Consider the following 8,957-nt stretch of genomic DNA (forward strand, 5'->3'; position numbering starts at 1 on the left):
CACACACTTACACTTACACACAGACACAAATATTTATTTTGACATTTGTGAGATCCCCCCTCCCCTTGGTAATGAGTACTGGGATTGCTTTGGGTAAAGGATAACTACATACAGTATTTCACTTCTGCTGCTTTACTGTACATACACACACACATACAGTGCATTTGGAAAGTATTCAGACCTGTTGACTTTTTCCACATTTTGTTACGTTACAGCCTTATTCGAAAATTGATAAATAAATAAAAAATCTTCATCAATCTACACACAATACCCCATAATGACAAAGCAAAAACATGTTTTTAGAAATGTTTGCAAATTTATAAAAAATAAAAAACAGAAATACCTTATTTACATAAGTATTCAGACCCTTTGCTATGAGATTTGAAATTGAGCTCAGGTGCATCCTGTTTCCATTGATCATCCATGAGGTGTTTCTACAACTTGATATGAGTCCACCTGTGGTAAATTCAATTGATTGGACATGATTTGGAAAGGCACACACCTGTCTATATAAGGTCCCACAGTTGACATTGCATGTCGGAGCAAAAACCAAGCCATGAAGTTGAAGGAATTGTTCGTATAGTTCAGAGACAGGATTGTGTCGAGGCATAGATCTGAGGAAGGGTATCAAAACATTTCTGCAGCATTGAAGGTCCCCAAAAACACAGTGGCCTCCATCATTCTTAAATGGAAGAAGTTTGGAACCACTAAGAAGACTCTTCCTAGAGCTGGCTGCCCGGCCAAACTGAGCAATCGGGGGAGAAGGACCTTGGTCAGGGAGGTGACCAAGAACCCAATGGTCACTCTGACACAACTCCAGAGTTCCTTTGTGGTGATGGGAGAACCTTCCAACAGGACAACCATCTCTGCAGTACTCCAGCAATCAGGCCTTTATTGTAGAGTGGCCAGACGGAAGCCATTCCTCAGTAAAAGGCACCTGACAGCCCACTTGAAGTTTGACAAAAGGCACCTAAAGGACTGTCAGACCATGAAAAAAGATTGAAGTCTTTGCCCTCAATGCCAAGCGTCATGTCTGGAGGAAACCTGGCACCATCCCTACAGTGAAGCGTGGTGGTGGCAGCATCATGCTGTGGGGATGTTTTTCAGAGGCAGGGACTGGGAGACTAGTCAGTATTGAGGGAAAGATGAACGGAGCAAAGTACAGAGAGATAATTGATGAAACCTGCTCCAGAGCGCTCAGGGCCTCAGACTGGGCCAAAAGTTCACCTTCCAACAGGACAATGACCCTAAGCACACAGCCAAGACAGCAAGAGTCGCTTCGGGTCAAGTCTCTGAATGTACTTGAGTGGCCCAGCCAAAGCCTGGACTTGAACCCGATCGAACATCTCTGGAGAGACTTGAAAATAGCTGTGCAGCGACGCTCCCCATCCAACCTGACAGAGCTTGAGAGGATATGCAGAGAAGAATGGGAGAAACTCCCCAAATACAGGTGAGCCAAATTGTAGCGTCATACCCAAGAAGACTCAAGGCTGTAATCGCTGCAAAAGTGCTTCAACAAAGTACTGAGTAAAGGGTCTGAATACTTATATAACTGTGATATTTCAGTTTTTATTTTTGTCATTATGGGGTATTGTATGTAGATTGATGAGGGGAAAAAACTATTGAATCCATTTTAGAATAAGGCTGTAATGTAGTAATGTAATGAAAGTATTCATTCCGAACGCACTGATCACACACACACACACACACACACACACACACACACACACACACACACACACACACACACACACACACACACACACACACACACACACACACACACACACACACACACACACACACACACACACACACACACACACACACACACAGCTGCTGTACTGTAAGAGAGTTGATAGCTGATGAGAGTTGTCCAGGGCTGCAGTATGGAGGGTGCCAGTAGAAACAGAGAGATGTTGTGTTTGGATGCTGCTCCGTGTCTCTGACTGTAATACAGCCGGATATCAGTGTGGAAGTTACCGCAACTTAATTGGACACTGACTGAGACGGCACACGTTTGGCCACCTGGCCCACTGTGATGTCATTTTGGCTCACATACACACACTTACACACTCACACACTTGCATACAGTATGCACAAACACACATGGATCACTGAGACCTAGGATATGTATGCTTATTTTGGCTCTGGAGGTGACTCCTTGATCAGAATTTGGTTTTCTGAACCAATGGCCGCCTGGATAAAGAACCGGATGAGAAGACAGTGATTTGTTTTCAGGACATTATTCAGGTGAAATGAGTGTGTGCTTAGCATGCCCATGAGTCTGTGTGGTATTCAGCACATTACCTGTTCTCGTCTGAAGGCCTTCTCTCAGGAGAAAATAGACTGTCTTCCAACTTCAGGAAATTAGTCTTTATACAATTGACAGAACTCTAACTCACACACACACACACACACACACACACACACACACACACACACACACACACACACACACACACACACACACACACACACACACACACACACACACACACACACACACACACACACACACACACACACACACACACGCACACACATACACACACACACAAATCCCCTCCAGCGTCAAGAACACCCCCCCCCCCCCCCCTCCTGCCAAGCCTGGGGTTGTGAGGTCACAGGGTTAACACAAGCCAATTTCCAAAACAGTTGAGGAGACAGGAAACACAATATTTACCACGAGTGACAGGTGCCACACCAGAAACAGGCCTCAGAGCCAAGGAGCCTTTGTTTTTCTCTTTCCCTCTGCCTATATACACCAATGTCAAGATGGGGAGTCTGCCATCATTTACTCTTGTACACACTGAGCAGGATTCATACTATGCCAGATATAATTTTACTGTAGAAAATAAGATGCAAGAAGATAATTAGCATACTGTAGCTTTCTGGCATGATTTTACTGTAAATGGGGAGTAGGAACTTATTTTGTTAGTTAATTGAAGCACAATATTGAACTGATATAATGTGTTGATTACATTGACTGCTTGTAACGCTCGTCGTCGTAAGGAATAGTGGACTTGCAGACGTGTTGCTGCAACTTGCAGACGTGTTGCTGTGCATTTTGTTGCCAACCTTACTTTGCTACCTGACAACCTTACGGTGTTTACTTTTTAATTACCATTTATATTTTTTCATTCAACTTTTTCACTCCGGACGCTTTATCTGGACATGGTTCGTCAGCACCTTCAACAGCCGAAGCTAAGTAGTAACATTAACATGATGCCTTCTAATTGCAGTCGCTGTACTCATAATATACAGGAGAACGATCGCCTTATGGCGAGGATAGCTGTGCTGCAAGCCCAGCTTCAGACGCAATCGTTAGACAAGGGTAATTTCAGTGTAGGAAAGGATGAAACAGCGTCTGTGCCACCAGTAAGTACAGATAGTAGTATAAATCCCCTCGCACAGTCTCCCCAGCCGTACAACTTTCTCATGGCTTCTGGAGGGAAATGCTGTAGGAATGCTCAACCGGTGTCGCTCATTCAGCCGACAGAAACTTTCAACCGGTTTTCCCGGTTAAGCAGAGTCGGAGTCTGAGGCCGAGCCTTCTCTTGTCTCTACTCCTCCCGTTACGGGGTCTGAGACGCCGAAGCTTCCCACCATTAGCTCTGACAAATTGAAAACCCTAGTCATTGGCGACCCCATTACCTGCAGTATTAGACTTAAAACAAATCATGTTTACCAGGGGGCAGGGCTACCGACGTTAAAGCTAATCTGAAGATGGTGCTGGCTAAAGCTAAAACTGGCGAGTGTAGAGAGTATAGAGATATTGTTATCCACGTCGGCACCAACGATGTTAGGATGAAACAGTCAGAGGTCACCAAGCGCAACATAGTTGCAGCGTGTAAATCAGCTAGAAAGATGTGTCGGCATCGAGTAATTGTCTCTGGCCCACTCCCAGTTAGGGGGAGTGATGAGCTTTACAGCAGAGTCTCACAACTCAATCGCTGGTTGAAAACTGTTTTCTGCCCCTCCCAAAAAATAGAATTTGTAGATAATTGGTCCTCTTTCTGGGACTCACCCACAAACAGGACCAAGCCTGGCCTGCTGAGGAGTGACGGACTCCATCCTAGCTGGAGGGGTGCTCTCATCTTATCTACCAACATAGACAGGGCTCTAACTCCTCTAGCTCCACAATGAAATAGGGTGCAGGCCAGGCAGCAGGCTGTTAGCCAGCCTGCCAGCTTAGTGGAGTCTGCCACTAGCATAGTCAGTGTAGTCAGCTCAGCTATCTCCATTGAGACTGTGTCTGTGCCTCGACCTAGGTTGGGCAAAACTAAACATGGTGGTGTTCGCCTTAGCAATCTCACTAGGATAAAGACCTCCTCCATTTCTGCCATTATTGAAAGAGATTGTGATACCTCACATCTCAAAATAGGATCCCTCACTTCAAAGGCAGTTATAGTCAATGAACTAATCACTGATCATAATCTTGATGTGATTGGCCTGACTGAAACATGGCTTAAGCCTGATGAATTTACTTTGTTAAATGAGGTCTCACCTCCTGGTTACACTAGTGACCATATCCCCCGTGCATCCCGCAATGGCGGAGGTGTTGCTAACATTTACGATAGCAAATTTCAATTTACAAAAAGAAAATGACGTTTTCGTCTTTTGAGCTTCTAGTCATGAAATCTATGCAGCCTACTCAATCACTTTTTATAGTTACTGTTTACAGGCCTCCTGGGCCATATACAGCGTTCCTCACTGAGTTCCCTGAATTCCTATCGGACCTTGTAGTCATAGCAGATAATATTCACATTTTTGGTGATTTTAATATTCACATGGAAAAGTCCACAGACCCACTCCAAAAGGCTTTCGGAGCCATCATCGACTCAGTGGGTTTTGTCCAACATGTCTCTGGACCTATTCACTGCCACAGTCATACTCTGGACCTAGTTTTGTCCCATGGAATAAATGTTGTAGATCTTAATGTTTTTCCTCATAATCCTGGACTATCGGACCACCATTTTATTACGTTTGCAGTCGCAACAAATAATCTGCTCAGACCCCAACCAAGGAGCATCAAAAGTCGTGCTATAAATTCTCAGACAACACAAAGATTCCTTGATGCCCTTCCAGACTCCTTCTGCCTACCCAAGGATGTCAGAGGACAAAAATCAGTTAACCACCTAACTGAGGAACTCAATTTAACCTTGTGCAATACCCTAGATGCAGTTGCACCCCTAAAAACTAAAAACATTTGTCATAAGAAACTAGCTCCCTGGTATACAGAAAATACCCGAGCTCTGAAGCAAGCTTCCAGAAAATTGGAATGGAAATGGCGCCACACCAAACTGGAAGTCTTCCGACTAGCTTGGAAAGACAGTACCGTGCAGTATCGAAGAGCCCTCACTGCTGCTCGATCATCCTATTTTTCCAACTTAATTGAGGAAAATAAGAACAATCCTAAATTTATTTTTGATACTGTCGCAAAGCTAACTAAAAAGCAGCATTCCCCAAGTGAGGATGGCTTTCACTTCAGCAGTAATAAATTCATGAACTTCTTTGAGGAAAAGATCATGATCATTAGAAAGCAAATTACGGATTCTCTTTAAATCTGCGTATTCCTCCAAAGCTCAGCTGTCCTGAGTCTGCACAACTCTGCAGGACCTAGGATCAAGAGAGACACTTAAGTGTTTTAGTACTATATCTCTTGACACAATGATGAAAATAATCATGGCCTCTAAACCTTCAAGCTGCATACTGGACCCTATTCCAACTAAACTACTTAAAGAGCTGCTTCATGTGCTTGGCCCTCCTATGTTGAACATAATAAACAGCTCTCTATCCACCGGATGTGTACCAAACTCACTAAAAGTGGCAGTAATAAAGCCTCTCTTGAAAAAGCCAAACCTTGACTCAGAAAATATAAAAAACTATCGGCCTATATTGAATCTTCCATTCCTCTCAAGAAATTTTGAAAAAGCTGTTGCGCAGCAACTCACTGCCTTCCTGAAGACAAACAATGTATACGAAATGCTTCAGTCTGGTTTTAGACCCCATCATAGCACTGAGAATGCACTTGTGAAGGTGGTAAATTACCTTTTAATGGCGTCAGACCGAGGCTCTGCATCTGTCCTCGTGCTACTAGACCTTAGTGCTGCCTTTGATACCATCGATCACCACATTCTTTTGGAGAGATTGGAAACCCAAATTGGTCTACACGGACAAGTTCTGGCCTGGTTTAGATCTTATCTGTCGGAAAGATATCAGTTTGTCTCTGTGAATGGTTTGTCCTCTGACAAATCAACTGTACATTTCGGTGTTCCTCAAGGTTCCGTTTTAGGACCACTATTGTTTTCACTATATATTTTACCTCTTGGGGATGTCATTCGAAAACATAATGTTAACTTTCACTGCTATGCGGATGACACACAGCTGTACATTTCAATGAAACATGGTGAAGCCCCAAAATTGCCCTCGCTAGAAGCCTGTGTTTCAGACATAAGGAAGTGGATGGCTGAAAACGTTCTACTTTTAAACTCGGACAAAACAGAGATGCTTGTTCTAGGTCCCAAGAAACAAAGAGATCTTCTGTTGAATCTGACAATTAATCTTGATGGTTGTAAAGTCGTCTCAAATAAAACTGTGAAGGACCTTGGCGTTACTCTGGACCCTGATCTCTCTTTTGACGAACATGTCAAGACTGTTTCAAGGACAGCTTTTTTCCATCTACGTAACATTTCAAAAATCTGAAATTTTCTGCAGAAAAATTAATCCATGCTTTTGTTACTTCTAGGTTAGACTACTGCAATGCTCTACTTTCCGGCTACCCGGATAAAGCACTAAATAAACTTCAGTTAGTGCTAAATACGGCTGCTAGAATCCTGACTAGAACCAAAACAAATTGATCATATTACTCCAGTGCTAGCCTCCCTACACTGGCTTCCTATTAAGGCAAGGGCTGATTTCAAGGTTTTACTGTTAACCTACAAAGCGTTACATGGGCTTGCTCCTACCTATCTTTCCGAGTTGGTCCTGCCGTGCATACCTACACGTACGCTACGGTCACAAGACGCAGGCCTCCTAATTGTCCCTAGAATTTCTAAGCAAACAGCTGGAGGCAGAGCTTTCTCCTATAGATCTCCATTTTTATGGAATGGTCTGCCTACCCATGTGAGAGACGCAGACTCGGTCTCAACTTTTAAGTCTTTACTGAAGACTCATCTCTTCAGTGGGTCATATGATTGAGTGTAGTCTGGCCCAGGAGTGTGAAGGTGAACGGAAAGGCTCTGGAGCAACGAACCGCCCTTGCTGTCTCTGCCTGGCCGGTTCCCCTCTCTCCACTGGGATTCTCTACCTCTAACCCTATTACAGGGGCTGAGTCACTGGCTTACTGGTGCTCTTTCATGCCGTCCCTAGGAGGGGTGCGTTACTTGAGTGGGTTGAGTCACTGACGTGATCTTCCTGTCTGGGTTGGCGCCCCCCCTTGGGTTGTGCCGTGGCGGAGATCTTTGTGGGCTATACTCGGCCTTGTCTCAGGATGGTAAGTTGGTGGTTGAAGATATACCTCTAGTGGTGTGGGGGCTGTGCCTTGGCAAAGTGGGTGGGGTTATATCCTTCCTGTTTGGCCCTGTCCGGGGGTATCATCGGATGGGGCCACAGTGTCTCCTGACCCCTCCTGTCTCAGCCTCCAGTATTTATGCTGCAGTAGTTTATGTGTTGGGGGGCTAGGGTCAGTTTGTTATATCTGGAGTACTTCTCCTCTCTTATCGGTGTCCTGTGTGAATTTAAGTATGCTCTCTCTAATTCTCTCTTTCTCTCTTTCTTTCTCTCTCTCAGAGGACCTGAGCCCTAGGGCCATGCCTCAGGACGACCTGGCATGATGACTCCTTGCTGTCCCCAGTCCACCTGGCCGTGCTGCTGCTCCAGTTTCAACTGTTCTGCCTGCGGCTATGGAACCCTGACCTGTTCACCGGACGTGCTACATTTCCCAGACCTGCTGTTTTCAACTCTCTAGAGACCGCAGGTGCGGTAGAGATACTCTTAATGGTCGGCTATGAAAAGCCAACTGACATTTACTCCTGAGGTGCTGACTTGCTGCACCCTCGACAACTACTGTGATTATTATTATTTGACCATACTGGTCATTTATGAACATTTGAACATCTTGTCCATGTTCTGTTATAATCTCCACCCGGCACAGCCAGAAGAGGACTGGCCACCCCTCATAGCCTGGTTCCTCTCTAGGTTTCTTCCTAGGTTTTGGCCTTTCTAGGGAGTTTTTCCTAGCCACCGTGCTTCTACACCTGCATTGCTTGCTGTTTGGGGTTTTAGGCTGGGTTTCTGTACAGCACTTTGAGATATCAGCTGATGTACGAAAGGCTATATAAATTCATTTGATTTGATTTGATTTGGACCAAAGCGCAGCGTGTTAAGTGTTCATGATTTTATTTAATATCCAAAACACTCTAACAAAGTAACAAAAACGAAAGTGAACAGTTCTGTCAGGTAAACAGATACTAAACAGAAAATAACTACCCACAAATGAAAGAGGGAAAAAGGACTGCCTAAGTATGACAACGATAGACAGCTGTCTCTGATTGGGAACCACACTCGGCCAAAAACAAAGAAATAGAAAACATAGAAACAAAGAAACTAGAATGCCCACCCTAGTCACACCCTGGCCTAACCAAAATAGAGAATAAAAACCTCTCTATGGCCAGAGCGTGACACTTCTATGGTTGGTAGACACTACATTTCATGTACAGTGCATTCGTAAAGTATTCAGAACCCTTGACTTTTTCCACATTTTGTTACGTTACAGCCTTATTCTAAAATGGATTAAATAAATAAAAACACAATACCCCATAATGACAAAGCAAAAACAGGTTTTCAGACATTGTTTTTAAAGTTTTTTTTTTTTTTTACGGAAATACTACATTTACATAAGTATTCAGACTTGATTTGGAAAGGCACGCAACTGTCTATATAAGGTCCCACAG

The sequence above is a fragment of the Salvelinus alpinus genome, chromosome 33 (genome assembly GCF_045679555.1).
Source record: "Salvelinus alpinus chromosome 33, SLU_Salpinus.1, whole genome shotgun sequence".
Taxonomy (NCBI): domain Eukaryota; kingdom Metazoa; phylum Chordata; class Actinopteri; order Salmoniformes; family Salmonidae; genus Salvelinus; species Salvelinus alpinus.